The sequence below is a fragment of the Aulonocara stuartgranti genome, assembly GCF_965226115.1.
Source record: "Aulonocara stuartgranti genome assembly, chromosome: 16".
NCBI classification, from domain to species: domain Eukaryota; kingdom Metazoa; phylum Chordata; class Actinopteri; order Cichliformes; family Cichlidae; genus Aulonocara; species Aulonocara stuartgranti.
In genome coordinates this window covers 32,295,217-32,321,356 of record NC_138952.1, presented here as the reverse complement: position 1 = coordinate 32,321,356, position 26,140 = coordinate 32,295,217, and the positions used below count along the sequence as shown (strand labels likewise).

The 26,140-nt window shown below is 40.8% G+C and overlaps 1 protein-coding gene across 10 annotated transcripts in view; it reads right to left on the bottom strand.

Annotated features, from left to right (window-relative positions):
• The window catches only part of sema5ba (sema domain, seven thrombospondin repeats (type 1 and type 1-like), transmembrane domain (TM) and short cytoplasmic domain, (semaphorin) 5Ba), a 194,935-nt gene that overhangs the window by 122,539 nt on the left and 46,256 nt on the right, over positions 1 to 26,140 (bottom strand). The window contains exon 1 of one of the 10 annotated variants that reach the window (XM_082507357.1): positions 11,166 to 11,185. The exons of the other annotated variants lie outside the window; for them this stretch is intronic. The gene's annotated coding sequence lies outside the window, so the exon portion shown is untranslated. Of the gene's footprint in view, positions 1 to 11,165; positions 11,186 to 26,140 lie in introns of those variants that run through there. 10 annotated transcript variants of the gene reach the window in all.

Genomic DNA, 26,140 nt, shown 5'->3' with positions numbered 1-26,140 from the left:
AATTAATCCAAACGCGCTTTGTGATAAAGGAAGAGAGCCGCACTACAGTTGCACAATCCTGTCCTATTCAGCCTCTCTAACTTGTGTCCTCGGGGCAGTTTGGTCCAGCCAAAGCTACATTGACCATGTCTAATTCGACTCAATAGCTCAACCCCACCAATCTCTTTAATGCTGGCATTGTGATAGGGGGGTGGGTCGGGGGATTGGGGAAGGGGAGGGGGGGCTCCCGGGAGTGTCGAGGGAGCTGCGCACAATATGTAGACAACACACTTTGGGGAAGGACACACAAAAATGAAGATGATGGTGAAGATGGTTGCAGGGTCAGACAGAAGCCTTTTTTACTCCATTCTTTTTTCTTTTTTTTATAAAGAAGGGGTTACGGTGGGGTCACGGCAAGCATCTCTTGTTATTGAGTATCTTCAATCATGCTTGAGAAACCAGACACAGGCAGAGAAAAGGTTTTCCATAGGAGGGAGGGCTGACCTCAGACCGGGGGGAAATGTGCATGCGTGTCTCTGTGTTTATGAGAAACATTGAGTGACAGGGCTGATGAGGTGGTGAGGTTGGCGGGTGGGCCGTCTGGATTATGTCCGATATCAAATCAGAGGCTGCTGCGGAATCGAGGCGTTACGGTGCCTCAGGGAAGCTGCCATCTGATATACTTGTAGCTGCAGACTGTCAGCCGAGATGCTCTGAGAGGAGGCAGAATAAAGAAAACGGCGACAGAGAGGAGAAGAAACACCGGATATGTCTGCACACATTTTACTCATAAGCTTGTGACCATGAAAGTACTGTGAGGACTGTGGGATATGCTCTGCATATAGTATCTGACTCCTCTTAGTGCTCAGTTTTCTTTTATTTCGTCATAAAGGGAAAATGTCAGCGTCTTCTTTCTTCCCCGGTTCATGAATCTGTTTTCTAATAAATCATTTGCTGATATCTGCAACTGAAGGACATAATTGAAGTGAAAATGTCAACTGCTGTTGTCTTTCATCCTAATTTCTGTCATAGGAGATAAAGTCAGTTCGTTTCTTATATTCTTATTAACTAGGCCCCTATATAATATCCACTCAATAGTTACTCTGCTTTTTCAGAAATGCATCAGTTAAATTACAATATTTTGTCATTCAGCTGGAGATGTGCAGCAATGCTCCTCCTGCAGACATGACAGCATATTTATAGAAGGGACTGCAATATTTCACACCTGATGCACACGACACAGCAGGGAGGAAAGACGGGTTTATTAAATAGAAGTTATGCAACAAAGAAAAGGATTCATATTGCCTGCTTTTCTAAAAAAAACAAACAAACACATTTTTATCATAGTTTTTAAGGACAAAACTTTGTTTTTTATTGCTCATGAAAACAAGACTGACTGTTCAGTGTCTTAAAACTGGCGTTTTTCATAATATTCGCCAGTTTATTAAATGGTAAATGGCCTGTATTTATATAGCGCTTTACTAGTCCCTAAGGACCCCAAAGCGCTTTACATATCCAGTCATCCACCCATTCACACACTGGTGATGGCAAGTTACATTGTAGCCACAGCCACCCTGGGGCGCACTGACAGAGAATACTGCTGGACACTGGCGCCACCAGGCCCTCTGACCACCACCAGTAGGCAACGGGTGAAGTGTCTTGCCCAAGGACACAACGACCGAGACTGTCCGAGCCGGGGCTCGAACCGGCAACCTTCCGATTACAAGGCGCACTCCCAACTCTTGAGCCACGATCGCCCCCATTAAGCTAACTTTTTAAGAGATTTTGAGAAAGCAGTCTCTCTTTCTCTCTCTGCATGTTTACCCATGTAGAGCTGTAGTCTTCACCTCACTCCGACAATGCTGAAACTGTTTTGGGACTGCGACCACATCTGCTCTGAGACTGCTGTTGTGATTTTAAGGGGGAAAAGGGAAACCAGCGCGCCTCCTCTGGTGCTGATTTGTGAGAATATTTGTGATTTAACACATTTTAACACATTTTAACACTGAATTTGGACGCATGGATGAAATGATGCAGATATAGTGGACTTTAAACATTTTTAAACAAACCCTTACATCAGCTTTCTGCTAATGAAAACTATAAGCTGCACATAAATTGCCACCTAAAAGCGAGTACGTGGACATCGTTTTGTGTGGAAGGGCTCGAGGTAGAGTTTTCTTGATCTGATTTGTGAGCACATATTAGTCATGTCTAGCCTCAAATTAATAATCTGTGTGCACTAATTAGCAATTTGTTCCATTAAATTAATAACTAGTGCCCTTGATGTGCAAAATCATGTCCTCATATTACATAATTTCATCTCAAATTAGGTTAATAGCATTAAGTTACTCCAGCAGTCAGAGCTGTTTGAGTGTGGCTGCTCAGTTAAAGAGTTTAGGCAGCAAAGAAATCTCGGTGTTTCATTGTAGAGGTGCCCACAGAATTTCCCAGAATATAACGTAAGTGAGATCAGTCAGAAATCTAAAGTAGTAATGGTGCAATCAGCTGGAAAAATTAGTGATATTTCACAGTCTGTGTAATATTTCTTTTCTTATATAGTGCAAAGGAGGATGTGTTGGTGGGGCGTTGAAACTGTAATTAGAATCAATTTGTTTCTTAGAACAAATCAGTATAGAGCACTCGCTTCAATAAACAGATCCTTTTACACTTTTGGCTTTGCAAACGCCCTCAGGTAGCCTCAGGCAAACGGCCCTAAATAGGTGATCAAACTCACGCTGGCCTCTTGGAAATGTGGAACTCAATTATACGGTGGATGTACTCGCAGCAAAAATCAGGTGAAGAGTATGATTTGACCAGGAGTGATTGTGCAAGAGTTTGATTGAAGGATAATGGGCTGAGGCCAGACAGACAGCTATTAATGGTCAATAGACGGCCAATCAGGCTATCATTACACGATTTGATTGACGCGCTGTGCCGAGGGGAGGCTTGGTCGAGGGTCTGTGTAACATAAGATACGCTGGGAAACATCGAACCCCACACAGACTACGCAGATGGGCAGGAATACAAATTCAAACCTCGTCTGCGTCTCACATCAAACACACACCTGTGAGTGCCAGCCATTTTATACCTTTCTACAACCCTGGTAGGTAATAATACACTGTGTCTGGCCCTCAGAAACTCTATTATGATTTCACTTGGCACTGTCAACCGCAGTCTCACACCTTCATTCACACACACAGAAACTATAATGTGATATTATCGACTGCATTTCTCTCTGTGTCTACCTGATACTGTTTCATTGTGTGAACTGGGAACCCCCCCCCCCCCCCCCCAGGCCCGTATTGATTTGAACTCACCCAACTAGTTCAGAGAGCTGAGGGAATAAGAGACTGTTCAATTTTGGCCAACAGTTTCACATTAGAGCGCTACTATACAGGCTGAGCTCAGGTGCATTATAGGAAAACAGGGTGCAGCTGGCCTCACGAGTGAAGCAATCTCACAGCAGTTTCAGAAAACCATGTAAATGCCAAGGGTTAAGCACGAAACAACTGTTGCATAGGATTCCTGGGAGTCAGGAATGTAGAAAAAAAGAAATGTTCTAGTTAAAAAGCGTGTTTAATTACCATAAATAATGTCTCACCATATTCAGTGGAAACGGTCAATGGTCTGCAGGCCCTCGAGCATGAACGCTGCAATGATTTTGAACATAAACTGCGTGGATTTCACTGTCTAATTGCAAAAGTTCAGATATTACATCAGCCCTCTTAAAAAGGAAAGAAGGGACAGATGTTTCTCCTTTAAATGGTCTGTGCAAGCAAATGCCTAAACCTCCAGAAAAACACCAAGCTAAAGTGATAGATTCTCAAATATGATAAGCTAAAAGCACTAAATGTTGGCCAATTTTACTTTGAAAACAATCTTTGTAAAATGTGTTTTGTTTCTCCAGTCTGGGCCTTTCTTCTTGTAGGAAAAGAATATTTAGTAAAGTAAAGAAGGGAAAATTACGCAAAAAAATTCACAGTTTCACAAGCTGACACGTTTTAGGAGGTCAGAAGAAAATGGGTAAGGAACTTATTAACTAAAACCAAGTCTTTATATCTGGATACAATGCATTTAATATTCAGTCAGAACATGCGCATGTAATTTATTGTTCCTGAGTGCTGCCCTTTTTCTTGTTTAGCAGAGTGATGTGTCAGAGGGTCAGAGGTACGGTGTCTAGATGATGGGCTATTAGGGAACAAAAAGGCAAGGGACATGGGTAACCACTCAAACAAAAGGTCTGTTCCACACATTTCTGTCTTGACGCAGCTACAGAAGAGGGGGCTTCAGAGCCGCCGAGCAGAGGTTGTTAATTGGAGAGCCAAAGGTCACTAAGAAAAAGGTACGGTTTGGCGGCAGGCTTTGGTATGTGTGTGCGTGTGTTTTCATTCTGCTTTCTGTGCTCATGCTCTTTTTGCTCAAAATGAGAACTGATTAGATGTGAATAGTAAGGGCTGGAAAGGCGAGGTATATTTAAGTGTTCTAGCAAAGGAAGTGTGCGCCAGTACTTTTTGAAATAAGGCTGAACGCTTGAACTTTTTGAATAAAACCAAAGTGAATAAGCCTTAAGAAACGTCTGCTGAAAAGCATGAGCTGACGATATCTTTGACGACTTTTGAAGATGTTTTTTCACCGTAGTTCTTCAGATTCATTAAGTTATTAAAAACATGATACCTTGTGGTATGTTGCAATGGGCTCTTATTATTATTATACAGAACACTTGACAGAGTAAACAGTGAAATAAAAAAAGTCCACTTGATGTTTTCCACTTCAGATTTTTGTTGCTTGAATTGATTTCGTCTTAGGTGACAAAACACGTCGCAGTCGAATCAAACCTTAAAGGTTAACTGGTGAAAACGAGTAGCAGAGCATCTTTTGCCGGGTACTAATGTAATTACATTCAATAATGTAATAATAACTGAATGAACCTTGCAGGTATAATTACGTCACAGGCAGATAAAATAATTTATAATAACGATGCTTACGAGAGGCAAATAATCTTTTAAAAAGGCACGTCAAAAGCATTAACATTACTTTATCGACTGATCGTGTTAAAACACACTAAGTGTTATAAACACACCTTTAATTTCCTGCCTCACATTGGTGACACTGCAAGCTCTGTAATCTGTTAATTTGTTGGTATCAGCCACAACAACAACAACACAGCCACCAGTTGTGTTACTGCCCCCACAAATTCCAAACTGATGTCCAAATAAACCAAAGCTCATTTCGGTTCAGGCATTGCTTAATCTCATTCAAGGACACAGGCGATCTCGGAGACCTGGCGTGCTTTCAGATCTTTTGGTGTGTATTGCCTGGGCTGTTTAATGCCCTGTACGATGAGATACAGACACAGCAGGGCGATGGAGGCTGTGTCGATAACAGCTGATAACACGAGATAGCGGCGTAAGACTACTCCTTGCTTTCAGACATCAAGGAGCTGCAATGCCACAAACCATCCGAGGAATCTTAACTAGCTCACCCATCAACACAACAATGTGTTCGTGTGAGGTGTAAAGACCTCAAAAAAAACTGGAACCTATTCATTGCTACCGCTGAGAACCTCTCGCTGCTGCTGCACTCCTGATGCAGAGATGACCTCCAGAGTGCAGGAGCCTGCTCTGTGCGTTATTCGCACCACACGCTATCTTGCGTGCAAGCCCTTCCTGCCCTATAGAGCAAAGCAGGCATTATGAAGCAGGGATTCAGACAGCTCACACTTATTAGCTGCTATCTCAAGGACGACGAGACGCGCTCTGTTCTAATTAACTGGAGCGGACACCAAACAAAACGCACACAGAAGGCAGAGCCAGACACTGTAATTGATGAGCAAATTTATTACATCCGACTTCAAAGAGAACCCAGATCAAAACATATCACGCGATGAGTAAAGCTAGAGATACACGATGTGATGGGTGCAACATGCCCAGCGCACAAATACAGACTTATGAAGGTGCGGCTGCTAATGCGTGTTTGGATTATTACAGCTTGCATCATGGCATTAATAATTACTGCGGCCTCGTCTTTGTGTGCACGTGTCGATTTTTAATACTTGAGTATTGAAAGGGAGTACAATGTGAGTGCAGTGCTTACATAACTAAAATAAAGAAACGCCTTACTGTGGGTAAAGGAATAAAGTTTTAATAGAGTGTAGCACAGTTTAATATTTCACATAATCATTATTCTCTAAAATGAGGCTGAGCCATTACATTTGAAACTTTGGGAATATGCAGCTCTTACACAAACTTTCCTTGTTTGTGTTTTTGGTGAGAGGTGTGTTCAAGTTGTGGATGAGTTCTCTCTTCTGAAACTTTCATCTGGTGAAAGTTTTTCAATCAACTTCCTGGCTGTTTTCAGAGGACTCATTTGTTAAACCACCTACCATTTGCCTACTCATGATTCAAGCATAAAAAAGGCACTTTCATCTGGTGAAAGTTTCAGCTGAATATGTTTCCAAACCAACTTCATTCTAAGCCAAAGACTAGAAAATATGGTGAAGCATATTTTCCCTTTTGCTTCACCTGCACAAGTGCCAAGGTTGGTCTAACCTGCTGAATTGGTTTTCCCTGTGTTGGGAGCAGCGCTGGGCTGTTTAAATCACAGACAAACAGTATCCCACATTCTTGATTTTTAGTTCACAAACACTTCTTGTAATGACTAACTACTCCTGACATTTTGGAGATGTTAGCTCTTTGTGCAGTAAAGCTACGGTGGGATACAAATGATATCAGGCTGATCCTGCCACAATTTGTTCCCCCGGTTCAAATCACAGACAAACAGTATCCCACAGTTGTTTATGTTTTTTAAACCCATTTTGCACAGAGAGGCACTTTTTGAAAAATGGGCAAACATTTTTCTTCTAAAACAAAGGGGGGCCTAGCAAAAAAAGTTTGGGAACCACTGCCCCAAAACAAGCATGTGTTTAGTTCTAATGAGCTTCATCTTTTGTATTTGGTACCACACACTATCACTAATTTCCAGTCCATTTGAGGTCTGAAATAGCTTCTTGACAGTAGGGCTGCCACAAACGATTATTTTGATAGTCGACTAGTCACCGATTATTTTTGCAATTAGTCGACTAATCAGATCATCATCCATTGGACCTAAAACATATAGCTTATTGCACCAGCAGGCATCTGCTCTTATATAACTATCATTAGCTTACAGCTTTAAGTGTTTAAGGTCTGTGCTAACTAAAAATAAAGACAAGATGATAGTTTATTAAATTGTAATGAAATTTGCAGATTGTTTCTGTGAAATTTAATAAACTCCTTGCTATCTAAAATATAACAGGACACCGGAGTATATTCTCGAGCATCTCACACTTCTGATAATCAGCTGTCTGCTTGACGTTTATTCAGCTGTGTAAAAACTATAACTTTAATCTCAGCCAAACCGATTTACTCAGGAACAAATAAAATACTGAAAAAACCCAAACAATAACATTTTTAAGTTATTTAAGTGACTTATATATGTTTAACCTGAGTAGCGAAAGACGGCGGTGGGTTTGAAAACGATTTGCCGGGAGTCCGGTGTTCTCACGGGTTCTGGTGAGCCTTTCCCCCGCTAGCTATCGAGCTAGTGGGTAACAGACGTCTCTGAAAACGTCGGAGCGCTTTTGAAAATATGTGGTGTCCTGATAAACTGAGCAGATATTTGAGGTTTATACAGCTACATTCTCGCCTGAAAATATGTTAAACGTTTATTTTGTGACCCAGAAAGAATAATAAGAGTAATATTAAAACTAACTAGCTGCCGCCATTGTTGGAAACTGAGCTGGGCTGCTCTATGAATTCTGGGACACAGCTTCTTCTTCTTCGGGGTTTAACGGCAGCTGGCATCCTTGTACATGCAGTGCTGCCATCTTCTGTTTCAGTCCGTTATTACACTCTTAAATCCTACTACCGGTACTTATTCCTGCGTCTTTTGTGATCTTACAAAGTTTCAAATGTCACGTCGACTATTAAATCAGTCGTCGACGATTTTGATAGTCGACTAATCGTGGCAGCCCTACTTGACAGCCACCTTTCTATTGAGACAATTACCAATTAGATTTTGATGAACATTATAAGTCAACTGAAGATCTAGGACTAGGACCCGCCCCATTTCTCAAGACCATAACTGTTACTGTTAGTCTACTGTGGCCACTTCTACTTTTGTCCTCCACTTGACCAGTTTCCTCAAATAATTTGAGGACACAGCACACCATGCTAAGGTAAGGTTTTGACTAATAGCTCCTATACGATTTTATATTTGTCAAACGTTTCACAGATTCTCTGCAGAAATGGGAACAGATTATGTTTGATCTTGATCGTCAACAATCTTTTTCATGTTTTGTGGCAGAAGCTTTGGTGAATCTGGCCTTCAGGCTATACATTTGAGGCAGCCATAATTCATTTCAGTGACTAATCGAATCACATCTATGACAATATTTCAGTCTTAATTAAAGATGAAAAACAGCTTCAACAAACAAAACTTTCTTGTCTGTCTTCCCAGTTGATTATAGTGTCTGCCTTTGCTAATTAACTGCTGTGTTTGCGAGCGTGATGCAGGAAATACCCCCTGCCAATTAAAGAGAGGAGGGTTTGCTGAGTGTTATTAGCAGAAGTGATCCACAGCCATGATCCCATCAACAGCAGCCATGCTCAGGGACACGCAAGGGGCAATGAAAAGAGCCGTGAGCCTGGCGTTTCACTGGATTCAATCCCGCAGACTGCCCTGATCACTCACCCTGGACTGTGGGCAGGAACACATTAAGGGAGCACCCATATCACAAACACCCACAATAGCACACATTCACAATGGCGACCTAGAGACACACACACACACACATTCCAGAGGCAGTAATCACGAGTTTTACCAGGGCTTTTTGAAGAAACACATCAAATTTCACAGCCTGCACACAGCTCATGACATCTATACTGGCAAAAAAGTGTCTGAAACCCTCATACTGGGCATGAAAATGGAGAAATATCTTTAAAACGCTGACTCTGAATAAAAGTAGGATATATGCACACCAGCAGTAATGGTGAAATATATTATTTAAGTGAATATATATTAAAATATATTTACATTAACTGCAAAATGGGCTGGATGTGCCAGTCTTCCCAGAGTACAGTTGTTATCATTCTAGGACAAAGAGATATCTTCTGTCTAACAAACAGGAAAATATCTACAAAATGTAATATATACAGTATATACTGATAAAAAAAAACTATTAGATTTTTGTTGTTGTTGTTTTACATTAAATTGTAGTCAAATTAAATAATAAAATACAGAAAAACATAAATTAAAAGTTGTTTTTTAATAGTTTTTTAACTATAGGAGAATCCAAAATCCCATTCACGCGTATTATGCCTATCTGTGAAGTGTGTGGTAGTAATCTCTGTGTAATTCCACTCATATTGAGAATATTTTAACTGAAAGAGTATTTACATACCACATTTTAATCTTCATTCATATCAAACTTAATTTCATGTCATGCATGTTTGCCTTCTGTCTTTTGTGTTGATAGCTTTTGACATTTTACAGGTAACGCCCTTTTCTTTGTCCATTCAGCCACGGCAGTAACTGCTGTTTATGACTGTGACCCAGTTCCTCCATTTATCGCAACCATTCGCTGGTGCTGTGAAAAATAAACATATCACTGAATAAACTGGTACCTGAAATAGAGAGTTCTGAAGCTTTCATTCATTATTCTTTTTTTTAAATTCAGGTTTTGCCTATTTATAGAATGTCACACATTTAAGGTCATATTTTTGCAGTTCTTTGAGTAGCATTGCTCCTTTTCTCTCTGTTCTATTTCTGTGACACTGAGCTGGAAGAAGAGCACTAATGAACCCTTCTGCTCCTTGCAAGTTCCTTTCCTTTCTCTGCTGGTAGATCTGAATTGCAACTTCACAAAGCCACACTTGCCGTTACTGAACACACCCAAGAAGCTTTAACTGCCAGGAAAGCAGGGCATAATCGGAACTCACAGAAATGTAATGTGACATGAACGCTTAAGTTTTATGGCCAGGGCTGGAGTTTTGTCCAGCTTTGTACATAATGTTTTATTTCCGAAAGCGAGCGAGCTTGACGAACCCGCTGCAGATGAGATGGTGATGATAACACAGCCCTTTTTGCTAGTGTGTCTCATTATTAATTCTATTATGGATAGCTTCCTAGCATGGAGCCCCATTAGACAGAGTTAGCCCACTAGAGCACAGCAGAACTCAGGTTTAATTGACACCACGGCACACACGGGAACGTTGAAGAAGGCATGATCTGAGTGCATGACTGATCAACGCAAATGCCAACCTTCTCTCACGAGAGTGTGAATTTCGAGGAGGAAAACAGCAAATGTTTGAATTAGTATTCCAACAGGAAAGAATGCAAAATGAAAAGTATGAAAGCAGAAGCCCTTAGTAGCTTTAAATACCACTATGAGGCACAACTGCAGTCGTGTGAATTCTGTGTCCTCTTCTAAACATCAATATCAAGCTTAGTCCACATAAGAGCCGACAGTTCATCTATAACAGACACATTTTCCCTCTCGCATGGTAATGGCACACTGCTGAAGTGTGTCAAAGTGATCAATCACAGGCAGGCTGATGACAAGCTTGTGCCAAATGTTTAAAGAGCTCTTTGTGCCTATGCTGTGCTGTGTGAGCACATACTGGCTCGGATGGCAGCACCGAGCTCAGGGCTTTGGTCATCCAGACACAACACAGGCCATTTGTTTAGCTCGTTACTGTGCTTTTTTATGTGTCTTCTGTTATAGCACTCTGAGAAAACACTACAGTAACGTGACAAATAGAAAATAAAAAAGAATAAATAACATATAGCATTTTCAAATAGCTTTATTGAATTTTAGCTGAGAAAAAGCTTTCTATATGGACATTATGGACCCAGATCGGACATTTTACTTGTTCACTCTGAGCCGTAGATGAAAATAAAAACTTAATAACAGTCAAAGAAAGCCGCAGACACTTAAGTCTCAGACACAAGTTTTCAAAATTCGAAATGAGGCCAAAAGAAAATTACTCATCGTCATTATCGAGATAAGTGGACGTTCCAAGGCTAAAGCACACAGTGATTGATTTTTATTGTACTTCTTACCCGGTATCAAACTTTGTAATTACAATATGAAACTTTGCTGGTAATCATGTTCAACTTCTTACAAATGGCAGACAATCGTACATTACCTATGGGAAAGAGGAGCAGCTGGCGCAGCAAATGCTATGACAACCTTGGAGACTCTTGCCGGATATCCCCGCAGAAAGGTAAGGGGTAGCAGACAGGCAGCCAGGAAGCATGAAACCACAGGAGGAATCCAGCAATGCAGAGGAAAAAGCTCTGATTCATAACTGAGATCTTTACACCACGCAACTGAGGAATCCCACCTCTTCCAAATATTGCTACAAACCGCATGATAGTATCAACACAACTATGCGCCAATACAGAAACAGAGCAATAAATCACTCATTTTTAACTGGACAAACTCAAATGTTAAATGTAACAGTTATTATTCAATATCCAATATTTAAGATAAAGTACTTTCATTATTGGCGCCCTCATAGTGAAAAAGGAAAGGAAAGTATAATTAATTTCCAAAATAATGTCCCCTGAATATTCGAAATGATATAATCACTGACTAAGGACAAAGCTATACACTGAGATTCATTATTAATAAGGTGAATTTAAATGCTTCATGTCTCCTGCTTTTTAAGACATTAACCGCTATCGTAATACTACACTGAAAGTTACAAAACTGAGGAACGAAAGAGAAAATAACTGTTTAGGTAATTCGTTAAGATGGTTCTGCATTAATCAGATTCCACTTTTAGAGCAGCTCCCAAGTCCCTTCTTATTCCTAAGGGCTAATCATTAAGTGATAGTTGGGTAGTTTACATTAAGATGATCAGGAGTTAGTATTAAGTTATTAACCCGCAGTTTCATTCATTTCCCATTTGACAGTGAGTAAGGCAGGGGTAGAGCAGGGATTTAGATTTTACCCACAAGCAAATCTGAGAAGTAGCAGGTATTTCATCTGCCCCTCCTCTATATGTTGAGTTATCAGGGTGAACCACACAATTAAGTTTCTCTCTTTCTCACAAATATGATCTAAAAATAAATTTGGGGGAGGGGATTTTGAAAATTAATACAGCAACACCGACTGACTGACTACACTCACAAGCACAAAGACCTTAACTCATCAACCTGCAGTAAAGGCCTGAGGCAGGTAGACCTTTTTAGAATTATTAATTTCAGTGGATTTTTTTTATCCATCAGCCTAGTCTGCAGTTTGCAAACTTACAATGACAATAAGCTCCTTGCTTGAAAGTGCACACAAACGCAAAAGCTGTCTCCACTATGACCAGCAGCAAATCCAAGCTGTGATCCAGTTGCCTGCTTGCAGTCTGTTCTTTTTAGATTAGCAACGAGAATCATGAAAAAAAGAAGCCAAGAGAAATCTGGCAGCAAATTAAACTGTTATTGTGATATATGAAGATGGAAGATGAAAGTGTGAAGCTGATGTGGAAGTGTCTTAAAACTGCATATACTTTAATGGCCAATAGGGGGCGACATACTTCTGATTGCCTAGAATAGTGCTTCCCAACCTTTTGGAGCCACAGCACATATTTCACATTAGAAAAATCACACGGCACACTAACAAACAAAATGTCACAAAAAGCATACTGATAATTTTTCCTCGCGCACCAGGTATAGCAGAATCAGTTTGTGACCAGTATACATTTTTGCTTTCTTCTCACGATTACTCATGCTAGGGCCCTCATGGAATTAATTTCTTCTTCATCTTCTTCAGTTTTACTGGCAGTTGGAAACCCATTTAATTAGATCAGGTAATTGTACTGCCCTCTATTGGAAGAGAATGTAATTGCTCTGTAATTGCTCTTCCCGTTACTCACACTTAGACCAGCAGTCTCCAACCTTTTTTGTGCCACGGTCCACGGACTGGTTTATGTCTGAACAATATTTTCACGGTGTCGTGGATAAATACAACAAAATAAAACCAGTACCGGTACCAAAAAAAAGAAGATTTATTCATAACACACAGGAAAAGATCCAGGGAAACAGAGTTAACAATAAGAACGATTAAAAGAAATAACTATAAAAAACAATAAAAACGCTGACAATCATAAATTTCACACCTGAGCCTCAACTGTCGCATACCAAACGACTCGGGGGTTGGGGACCGCTGGCCTGGAAGACCTTTGACTCCCTTGCTCTGTGACCTCAATAAACAATTTCATCATCACTTTATGGAAAAGATGGCATTGTATTGAATGTAAAATATGTTTTGGAAATTTTAGTCATTACTAGGGATGGGTATCGCTTAGGTTTTATCCGATACCGGTGCCAAATCGGTACTTTTGAAACGGTGCCGGTGCTCAAACCGGTGCTCAAACCGGTGCTTAAAGAATGGAGAACACAAAATTGGTCCAAAAACCTCTCATGTTCAGCTGTTTTTTGTAAAAAGATAACAATGTTAGCCTTTTCTGCAGCTATGGGGCATATATGGTATCACTCTTGGCTGGAAGCAGTGCTTAAACAATGGAAAAAACACAAACTTTGTCCTAAACCTCTCATGTTCAGCTGTTTTCCACTTTTTCTTTGGTCTTTTTAGCCTTTTTGGTCAAGGTGAAGGGAGTATCTGCCATCAAACAAGAAGACAGCCGCATGTAACTACGACGGTGTTTGCTAGTTCACCTTACATGCATTAATGTAATAACGTGGTTAGCCTACTCAACGTAAATTACACACGAACAACATTAAGCTACTCACGCAGAGAAGAACGGCTGCTGCTGCATCATCATCCTCATCATTTCTGCTACACTGGCAGGGCTAGGGGCCAGGACTCTCCTCTTCGTGTTTTTGGGGGATGTTGCATAACAGCCAACCCACCCGCAGTAGATGTGCTCGGTGTGAGGTCTCGCAGCAAGCTATCAAATACGGCGCATTTCTCGGCTTTTTAAAAAAACGCTATGCGTCGCCAGGTGTTTCATCGGATTTGAGGTGTTACCTCCTTTGACAGTATCACAGTATCAGCTTAAAGCACTTGTTGCTGCTGAGTTTGCATCTTTTGCTGTGAAGTACAGCCAGACTTTTGACCGCTTTGCCTTGGACATTTTTAATCTGTAGCTCTGCTCTAAAAGAACGTACGTACCTGGCCCCGCCTACTATCCTCGGAAACGTAAAATGATTGGCTAGAAGTGTATCACAGCTCAGGAAAAAAAAGCACCGAAAAAAGCACCGAAATGTGCGCTGCTTTTCGGTCTGGTTACTACCGTTTATGTCAGAACCGGGGCCATCATGGCACCGGACACCGGTACCCATCCCTAGTCATTACTAACCTTCCAGTTGCGTTGAAGGCAAATCTGTCCAATTTAAACTTAAAACACTCATAAATATTGTGTTTTACATCCGATTGCCTCAAGGCCTAATGACATCCTCCACACTATGCACTTGAACATATAAAAGTGAGGATCACAACTTTTCATTGGAGTTTGAGTGTTTTAATCAACCTTGTTACAGCTGTGGTGTTCCCGGTCATAGGAAATGAATGGGCGAGTGGGGTGAAACCAACTGGAGGGTTAAGAGTACCAAGTTTATGTCAGTTGTTAGCCAATGACCATGTGGTGTCCAAGTTTTAACAGCTTGATCCAACTATCACTTGTCATATATTCGATTTAAACAGCACTAAGATGGTGAAAACATTTAGCTCAATGCTTCATGACTTGATAAAATGACTTTACTAACGAGTGGGTTGTCCCCACTGCACCCAGCTTCCAAACAAACACAGTGGCTTGTCAGGAAATCATTTAAATGTTAGCAGCATTTGAACTGATCTGAGTTGCCGGCCTGGATCACAGCGACGGTGTTTACAAATGTGCTCATAAGATCAAAGCAAACCCAGACCTTTTGTCCGGCCTTGCTGTTCACACCCTTTATCCCCTGCAGCATCCACCTGTGTAACCAAATCTCACTTTAAATGTCATCGAAAAGTTTTACATCAGAAATGTGTCCATCTTTTATTAAGTGTCTGTGTTGCTCTTTTAAATGTGCTTTATGTAGAGCCCCTGCTGATGTAATTACGTTTTTATATGCATGCTGGAAAGGCCCTTTGTTCAAGACAAATTTCCTTAGGGGCAGCCGAGGTTTCATTCATTGGCCCGTGCTTTCATAATTCTTCCAGTTAAACTTTAAACACAATAAAGGCACATGTTCAAGTGTACAGTCACTACCAGGCAGCAACACAGGAATCCAATACAAATCTTGTGTGAAAGAAATTAAGTGAAGGCTTATTGGATTCATGCTGGTGTTTCTCAAAGCCTATAAAGTGGCCGGTACAGCAGGCTGAGCTCTTTCGGCGCTCAGCGGTCGTGCACAGTGGAGACAACAACAGACATTTGATGTGTCCATCGCCGCTGATCACCGACCGCTCTGGTGAATCCTCTTCAGACTTGGACCGTGGACAGGAAACACAGGTGGCATTGCATTAATGATCGGCGACTTGCCTCCCACTTTTATTACAGAGCACTGATCTGCTGTGAACAAACGAGTGATGTGGAGCCACGCTGTTGGGTGAGCGGCTGAGCGCGCGCTAGATGGAATAACAGACAGAAAGCAAGAGAGAGTGGCCGAGCGAGCGAATGCTGCTGTTCCCACCAAATCCATCTTATTGGATTTTTGGCTGCGGGCATTCATCACTCTCTACCATTGTGCTTCTTGGGGATTGGCTGCAAAAACTTTAATAAAAGCGCACACACTAACAACACACAAAGACACAATGTGTTCAAAGAGCCCTTGTGATTTCAAAATGAGGAATTTTAGCAGAAGCATTAATTTTGCTGTGTGCTGGCATCAAACAATCACTTTCAAAGCCCAACCAACACACACAGATTTTGCTCATAAATGACAAAAAAAAAAAAAAAAATCAGGTAATGTGTGACACTGAGAAGGCCATCAGCAGCAGCATGTGTGTGTGCACGTAAGAGTGTGTGTGTGAGGGCTCTCCTGAGAAAAATGAATCGCAGATGATGCAGCAGGCGGAAAGAGCAGCTCTTTGCTTCCTAACAAGTCTCCTCAGACAACAACCTGCCTCTGCTCTGCAGGCAAAACGGATGCAACAGGTCAGTGGCAGCACTGCTTTGGGAAAATCCAAACAGTGTCAACTTCTCGTTAATTGGTCTGATCTGCGATATAATAAGCTACGGTCCAGTTTCAGCAGGTCTCATTCAGCTCCAGCTTCACCGCAGTGCTGACCCAGACACGGCTCATTATTTTAGACTTTTTAAGAAAATTTTAAGATTTTTTGACTTTTCACAAGATGAACTGATATACTACAGCCCACACAGTCAATAAGTGTTTTCCCAGTTGAGCATATGTAAAAACTGAATGTATGAGGGCTATAAATCCCCATCAGGAGCACACAGCAACCATAACAAAATAAATCCACTGAAAAGTGTTTTGTTCCAAATATTCCTATAACTGTCTTTTGTTGAGTATAGTTGTGATCCCTCATAAAAGGAAACACTCTCTAGTTTCCATGTTGTGTAGTTTTCATTAGCAAGTGTGACCTCGCAGTCAGGGACATAGCAAAAGGGTTTCTCTTCAGTCACCCCACAGAAAAACAGTAAACATCATTAAAAGGTTTAGCCCATCCTCACAGAACCGGAGTTACATCCAATAACTACAATTTTTAACTCCACCAAAGAGGTTATGGTTGGTAGGGTTTGCATGTGTGTCATTATTTCTGTAAACACACATTAGCTGGAAAACTTTGGATGGGTTCAGAGTGGGGCCGTGTTTTAAATTAGCTTTTAAAGTTTACTTACATCCACTAAGTTCAATTCAATTTCAATTCAATTTTATTTATATAGCGCCAAATCACAACATAAGTCGCCTCAAGGCGCTTCATAGATACAGAGAAAAACCCAACAATCATATGACCCCCTATGAGCAAGCACTTTGGCGACAGTGGGAAGGAAAAACTCCCTTTTAACAGGAAGAAACCTCCGGCAGAACCAGGCTCAGGGAGGGGCGGGGCCATCTGCTGTGATTGGTTGGGGTGAGAGAAGGAAGACAGGATAAAGACATGCTGTGGAAGAGAGACAGAGGTTAATAACAGATATGATTCAATGCAGAGAGGTCTGTTAACACATAGTGAGTGAGAAAGGTGACTGGAAAGGAAAAACTCAATGCATCATGGGAATCCCCCGGCAGCCTACGTCTATTGCAGCATAACTAAGGGAGGATTCAGGGTCACCTGGTCCAGCCCTAACTATATGCTTTAGCAAAAAGGAAAGTTTGAAGCCTAATCTTAAAAGTAGAGATAGTGTCTGTCTCCTGAATCCAAACTGGAAGCTGGTTCCACAGAAGAGGGGCCTGAAAACTGAAGGCTCTGCCTCCCATTCTACTTTTAAATACTCTAGGAACAACAAGTAGGCCTGCAGAGCGAGAGCGAAGTGCTCTAATAGGGTGATATGGTACTACAAGGTCATTAAGATAAGATGGGGCCTGATTATTTAAGACCTTGTATGTGAGGAGCAGGATTTTGAATTCAATTCTGGATTTAACAGGAAGCCAATGAAGGGAAGCCAAAACAGGAGAAATATGCTCTCTCTTTCTAGTCCCTGTCAGTACTCTTGCTGCAGCATTTTGGATTAGCTGAAGGCTTTTCAGCGAGTTTTTTGGACAAGTTCAACCTAATGATTTATTGGTTGAAATGTTTCAATGGTCCTGAGCTTCCATAATGAAATAGGGGTTAAAACGCTTATTATACACGAGTCCTCACAGTGTATGTCTGCATGACATTGCAAATAAAGTATTTCAGGGCTTTAGATATTTTCTTCAGTGATTTTCCATTCAGAGGTAAAATAAAGGGCCAAAGGTAAGGAGTTTTCTAAAGCTGGTCATCCCTTTAAAGATTGCTTTGCTCTGCCACTGCACACGGTGTCAGCTCAAGATTTGTGATTTGTCAGTTGTCATAATAGCACCCGAGTAACAGTCACTGCAGTCAAATAGATTTACAGCATCGCTTCGAATCTTGTAGTTTGACACATTTTGAATCTGACACATTTTAAATTTGACAAGGCCCGTGACACAGACACATTTTGTTCCCGTACACGTGGCATGAAAATTCATGCGATCAGATGACAAGTAGACAGCTAAAAATATAACTGCGAGTGCAGTAAACACAAGCTCAGAATCAGCCAAGTTGTACAAGGTCTGGGTTTCATGTCATCGCACACTTTGGTTAGTCAATATGTACAGTGTTTCTTACCACCCTGAAGCACCTTAGTCCTCTTGCATAATGTATGACATCTGGTTGGCTATAGTCTGTCACCGGTTGTTGACAAGTTATATTGCAAGCCCGTATTGTTATATTGTGACATATAGTGACAATTTTCCGAACACAGAAGTATAATCGACTTCTCTTATGTCTCGCCTTGTGCTCAGAAGCTTGCAAAAGCCACGATGCATGACTTTTGGCTACACTTCAAAGACCAAGGGAGGGAAACTGTGTCACAGAGAAGCAGTGTATTCAGTGAAATGTAGACTGGAACACACTGAAGCATTGTGTTAGATAGTGCAGAAATGGCTTATATTTCAGGAGTCATTTGATAATGTTTGATGTTTTAGTGCTTTTCTCTTTCATGCTAACAAGAGCTGGAAGAAGACTGCAAGGTTAGGTTTTTACTATTATAAAACAAAATGTTGAATTTCAGCCTGCAACAAAGGCTGAGGGAACACGAGAGGCACATTCTGCATAGTTAACGAATTTTAAGAGCTTGACAATCAGCTATAGGTCTAAAATCAGGGTATTCTTCATTTCCTTTTTTTATTTTCCAACATAAACACTATAATAATAGTTTTTAAAAAACAACATATAACTGTATAGTTTAGCAATGGCTCGAAAGAATTTGCCACCAGTGCAGACACATTGCAGCATCTGATCCTATTTATTTGCGCACTGGGGAAGAAAAATCTGATCACCAGCTGGCAGCAGAGAATGATTCAGAAGTCCATTTCACATTCTGGACTCATGAAACTACAGCTAAAGAAATGTGCACAACGCACACACACATACAGAAAGAGAAAAATATACACATGTACACCAACAGACACACACACATAAGATAAAGTGGTCAGGCGTTTAGGAGACACCACAAAGCCATTTCCATTTCACAAACTTCACACTGTTCGGCTCAGGGCTGTCAGATCCTGCTGTTCTCAAAAGGACAGAAAGCAAAGGAGGAGGAAGAGGAAGGGTTAGGGAGAGGGATTTAAGATTGCAGCTACACCGTAAGAAGTCAAACAAGTGCAAAGTGTTTTGAAGTGAAGTAAAAGCTTTGTGCCGCATCCAACCGTCTAAACTTCACGGATGAATTCGAGAGTTTCGAAAGTGCCGTCAACCTGGGCAAGATCTTTAAAAAAAAAAAAACAACTCATCTGTGTTTTAAAAGATCGCTACATGTAAATGGTTCTTATTCTTCTGAGACAGTTACATGTTGGAATCACAGATGAACAGAAAAAGCTGCAGCGGATCATTTGTTCCATTTCATCTCCTAAACAGTGCCAGCGCTTGGTTCCCAGATCGTAGTGTCTTTTCAAACACTGATTACAGTCCAGAGAGTGAAGAATCCTCTCCCAAACAAAAGACAGGCGATAGAGCCTGATGCAAAAAAGACACGCAGCTATAATTAAATCTATTGTGATGTAATTGGAATAAAAAACATCTCATATTCTGTATAATTGCTATGTGGTCTTGCAGCGCAATTTGTAAGCTATGGTCTTCTTGAAGCATAACCCAGGCAATATGCCAGGAAATTTTTGCGATGAAAATAAAAACAAGACTGATCGCTGGCGGAATTATTCCCCGCCCTGACACACATCACGCCTCCGACGCCGCATTTAGAACTCCAAAAGGAAGCTCAACACCCTCAGACAAGCGCCCGAAGGGGCTGTGTTGTGTTGTAATTGTGATATAATTGCTCACAGCAGAAAAAGAAATGTGGCTTCTTGTCTTCATGTAATACAACAGCTAAATGATTTCTTAATTTTTGTTCATTTTCTCATTAGTTTTGTAAATGAGCAGTTTGATCAAGCTGAGCTGTAAATTGGAGGCTGCGGTGTGGATATCTTCATCAAAGCATGCGTGTGGATGGGTTTTAGAATCTGAGCATCCACAAAAACTTCAAATGAACAGCGTGAACAAGTGCCACTATCAATCAGCTCCACAAAGAGTACGATTCCCAAAGACCTAATTACCAGTCTAATCATTAACTAATTGGTGCAGGATGTTTAGCCAGATACATTCGCACTTTTCACTTAAGCCTTCACACGTTCATCTAGGCTTGATTCTATGTTTTCACATTAACAGAGAGCAGAACTAATAACACCTTCTCAGTCAGTCCTGTTCTCTCATGTTGGTGTGAGGGAACACAAAAGACCCAGATACTGAAAATACGAAGAAATCTCCTCAGCCCCAAAGCTCAAAGTAATTAATTCTGTAAAGGCACCTAATTCAACCAAAAAGGAGGAGGTCATCCTGTACAAGAATAAGAATTACAAGTAATCCCACTTTGATATCTTGAAGTGAACGTACCTTTTATAAAGTGGGCATAGAAAAGAAGAGGGACTGAAATAAAATCCAGATGACCTCAAGGCACTTTGTACTTATATTATCACACAAAGTCAACTGAAAGACACTCACGGGTGAGAAAGAAAAACAGGTTTACTTTGTGTGCTTAGAAGAGAGGTGAAAATGTGCCCACAAAAGTTAAAAATGTAAGTTAATGGAAACTACAAAGCCTTACTGGCCAGCTGGAGTATTTCAGAGGTTTTGTTAGTTCATAATATGTCTGTGTGATTTAGAGCAGGGTGTTTTGGTCTACTCCCATATGTCCAGAGAAATGTAATAAGGGCTAAAGGGCCATTTTAAGTTTTTAAATAAGCTGTTGTTGTGAGAATCCCTGCAGTTGACCATCCCTTTACCCAATCTACTGTAAGCTAGTACAGGGAGATGGTAAGAAAAGGATAGACTGATCAACACAAAAACTGTCTGTGCTTCAATTATTTCAATAAACACACAAATTACTATTGGATTTACGTGAGGGTGTGTCATATGATGTGTGGTTCTACCACAGATCATGAATATAAAAATAGCTATAGCCACATATGGTATCACATATGTTTATGTTAACCACCTGCTGCTGGAACATTGTTATTTTTGGGTACCAGGAGTAACGGTACTTGTTATCCAGTTTTGATGAGCACTCATCAAAACTGTATAAACTGTAAAAAGTATAGAGGATATTAGTTCTTAGATAACTTCACTGAAATTGTTTCAAATGATAACAACACTTAGATCCCTTCTAGTTTAGTGATTTGACTTAGCTGAGGTGATTCCTAGCACAGAACTAGCAGCATAGTAGGCACCCTCCTGTCACTCAAAGTAGCTGTGCCTCTAATAACAAACAACTTTATGCCTGTTCCTTTATTTCCCAAGAGGTGACCAGAGCGGATGGATCCGCATGACTTATTTGGAACCCTTCCATTTATCCAGGTTTGGGAACATCACTTAGAGTGCGCTGGCTTGTGTAGCTTACTGCCATCATGTTTATTTTTATTCCCGTGGGTATCACTGGGCTGCAATTTGACTTTTAGTCTTGTAGCTAGGCTAAGCTAGGCTACGCTAAGCTAAGTTAAGCTAAACCTGTCTCGATCTCTGTATTGGACACACTGACACAAAGCAACTCTGTCAACACCATAGCTGCAGGGATTTGCTTGCCACACATTTTGTCGTCTGCTCATGTCCTCACTATGCAGGGACTGTGGGATCAAAAAGTTTGAACATGGCTAAAACTGTGATCGTATGTAGGATAAACAGAGATGTGTGTGCATTATATCACTCAAAGCATATCCAGAATTCGAGCCCATCATAACATATTTACAACATAAATAAATCATTTTAAGTTAAATTCAAAAGGCAAGCCGTTATCTTTGCAATTGCTGTATGGTTGTGCATTTCATTTCATCAAATAACTGATGCGAAAACAGGACACAAACCCAAAGTCCAGCATAATAAGGTGCTTTGATTAAAAATGGATTGAACTATTTCCTGGGTGTCCCTCGAAGAAGAGAAATTGATTTGGCTCAACAATGGTATTCCCGCACGTCTTTAACAGACTCTGATAATCAAAATAAACTCATACATATAATATAATTCAAGTCCCACTGTCACAACTCAATTCATCTAATTAAAGTGGCAGAGAAAAAGATGAGATTTTAAAGCAAGTTGGCAAACTCACACAAAGCAGTCACGACGATCAAAACATCTTACTGACATCAAGAATGCAGGAGCAACATCTGGCTAGTTGTTAAACCAGATGCATGAGCTCAGACTGGCAGCCATCATTTTTTTATCATTGGCTTTTCTTTTTTTAAGCTCGATATATTCCTTTTATCTATGTTTTTTTGCTGAGGCGTTTCAAATCCAAGTGCCTTACAAACACCTTTGTGATGGAAATGGATAATGAGCTTTCCCAGAGGGGTTAATCAAACCCATTGTTCGGCAAGAATGAAAAGATGTGAAAAGATGTGAAGGGGAGCTGATTGATTGTGTGGTTAAAAAAAGGGAATTGCTATCCCTTTCTCCCGGGCATTTACTTGTTTCCTCCTTGATATAGGAAGTGATTTATTTTGACAGTTACCTCATTGAGTTTATTTTATCCAAATGAAAAGTCATTCTTGTGAACTCAGCAAGCAGGAGAGGGAGAAACAGAGAAATGGACAGGCGCAAAAAAAAAAAAAAAAGAGAACAGAGCATGCAGTGATTTTTTTTTTTTAAAGACGAAGAAAAAGATAGCAATTTTAAAAAGATATCAAATTAAGAAACACAGGCATAAATGTGTGAAAGTAGCGGTTAAGAGTTGTGACTAAGCTCCTGGCTGAGAGCCTGGTGGGCTTGATGTGACCCCTCAGTGGAGGAGAGAGCACAGTCCAGCTCTATAATTAGAAAACACACAGTGCCACTAATCCTTACTGAATGACTAAAAAGCAGACAGCAAGTTTGCTCCACAGGTTGTGGAGAGTGAAAGTGGTGGTTTAAAAAAATCTAACAGAGGAGAGAGTTAAGTTCTACTTGTGGTCTGATTTAGGTGAGGCTGATTTAGCCCAAAATAAATCAAGGGTTTCTAATAGGATTTCAGATGTGTTAACACACTAAAGCTGGATTTATAGCTGTGCATTACGTGGTTACGGGCTCATATACAAGTTAAGGTTAACATCACAACTTATATAGAAGAAATGTACTGTGTTTGATTGCCTTAGACAGCCTGTGTTTTCTCGGGGTAAAAGTAAGAGCGAGTTAAAGACAGGGAAGGTAATCTTCCTCACAGGAGCAACAGAGAAGGCACATTTTAGAATCAGCCAAACCAGACCACTAGGAATTCTGTTTGTTGCCAACATTTAGTGCCAATGCAGGAAGCAGTGTGCCCCCCAGAGATAAAGGTGTGTGGCCAGAGTACTGGATGAGCATCCTGGATGTCAGACTGCCAAAGACTGGAATTTTAATCCCATCACAGACTAACTGAGTCCGGTCCAAATCACATATTTGTTTTAAAGGGATATGTGACACCCTCTAGTTTTAGACCCTTGTGTTAAAAATCGAGTCAACGCCCTCTGTAAAAGTGAAGTCACAGGGAAAAGCAAACATTTGGGACTCTTTCTTACAGAATGCAGCAGATATGTACACATAATCCTTCCCTGATCCTCAGATGTGCTGAGCTTCCTCTCAGTTTGACTTTGTATGTTACATTAACTATAAGAAATGCTGTGGTTTCCACAGTTTGCTAGTCTTGGATGATGCACACAAGTCTAGATGTGTGTGTGTGTGCGGGCAGCCTTATGGCCTTGTGGCCACGTGGCTCCACAAAGACATAATGCACCACATATGCTCATGCTCCTCAGGTGGACTCGTACTTCAAAGATGTACAAAAGGAAAAACTACCTTTTTTTCCTGCAGCTGTCCACATCCTTGTCCTCAACAAGTCCTGAGCATAATCCCCATCTTAGCCAGCAGCTTATCATCAGAGGCTGATGACCCTCAAGTACATAAGCAGAAGACCTAACCAGCCTCTCTTATTCTCTGCCTCCTTGTCTCCACATGTTTGGCATCTAATTCGATGGAACACATTCTCATTCCTCATGCGACCCACGATATAGCGATTTACATCTATGTTTGTGGAAAACAAAACTCATTCAGGATCCCTCTTTTTCTCGCAAGCTTGAGCTTTTTGTAACAAAATAGGGTCCTGTCCGTGATTTAAACGAGAGAAACCTACACAGATAAAGGATGAATAAAAAATTTAAATAACAAGCTTTATTAACACACTTGAATTCTTGAAGGAAAACCATTGTGTATTACCCTTTTTCCCCCAATTATGGAGCACGAAACGATGTAAACACCACGAGTCTGTCAATTAGTGACGCAGTAGCGCCGTCTTCCAGATCGCTCTTCCAAACTAGTTAATTCGCAGGCAACATTTTAAATAAAGAAGATTTCATCCCAGCTGTTTCTTATGTTTGCTTCAAAGGGTGAGAAGTTTCATATTCATATGCCTGTGTGGTTCCTGAATAATCAAGTAATCAAGGATTTTTGATAGGAGGAAGACAAAGTGATTGTTATCCAAAACACTGCCTCTCAGACTCCATCCCCTTCCTTTCAGCTCCATGGAGCTTGTTTAGAGACAAGGCGATTACTTCAGAGGCAGTACGGGGAGAAGGTAATGCTGTTTGTCAAATTAACAAGCATGTACACAAGCCATTCCAACACCTATTGTAAAGTAGTTACACGAGCAAGCGGCTTAAAATATGCAAATCAACAATAGCTTAAGTCAACATGGCTTTTCATACAAAATGAAGATGGAGAAAAAAAACACTCATCATTCCACAATAAGCTTTGTAAAGAACTGAATAGTTCCAGATCCTGAGAGAGAAGGTTTGAGAGGGGAAAAAAGAGAAACACATTTAAGGATTTATATGTTTTTAAAACCTCCTCTCATTCAGATTGGCAGCAGCAGCAGTCAGCTTTCAAGTAGCTGCAGTAGACAGCTAATCATTAGCCAGTTAGCCTCTATTATGGCCTGGGATCCAGGCCTGGTGATAAAGAACCAAAGGACTGAGGGCTCACAGCTTAATGATCCAAAGATCAGCACAGGATTTACAGGCTCAGGGTTTTCTGCCACAGCCCCTGGACAAAAGCCCTCCTCCCTTTCTTCATCTACTTCAGCGGAGGGATTGAGTTCATAAAACCCGGAAACAATGTTGGAAAGTAATGAAATCTCCCACCTATCATGGTAAGAAAAATAAAATGAGGGAGACATCAATCGCTGAGGTAAAGCTTCCAGTTGATTGGATGATAAATAAAGGCAAAGTGCCAAGAACAAATATTTCACACACTAGAACTTTTGCGGCGCCTTCAGCAGCGCTCTTATTTAGTTTTCTTTGAAGAGTTTGACATAATAGCTCATGGAGCACCCTGGCTTTACTTGGCATCGGATGAAAACTTAATTTAACTGTTTCAGACCCAGAGGATCAACGTTCGCTGAGTGTGAGCTACCTGCAAATGTTTAAAACAAAGCTTGCCGGGGTGCCGATTTAGCTCACTGGGCTGAGCAGGTGACCCAATATGCAGTAAGGCTAATGCAGAAGCCCGGGTTTAAATCCACCAAATCTGTGGCTATCTACTCCGTGACTCCCAGCTTTCCTGTCTTCTCTTCACTGTCCTGTTGCAGTAAAGACTAAAAAATCTGCAAAAAGTGTATGTAGAAAAAAACAGCTTCCTTCACAGCTTGTAGTGGATGCCATACAGAACTCAGAGACATTTATTTGTTGCAGACACTCTGCAACTACTGAAATCCTTCGCACAGGCTCAAAGGATCTGACATTTCTTCTGAAATCAGCCCCTCCTGCTCACTTTCAGCGTTGGATACAAGACACTGGAATTTTTCAGTTATCTTAACTGCCTCTTGAAACATGAAAGCACTGACCAAGTAAAACATCCACAGCCATTTCTTCTTCTTTGTACTTGTTGATAACTGTACACCTTAAAGCAAAACCACAACTCTTATATTTTTAAGCTAACTACTGA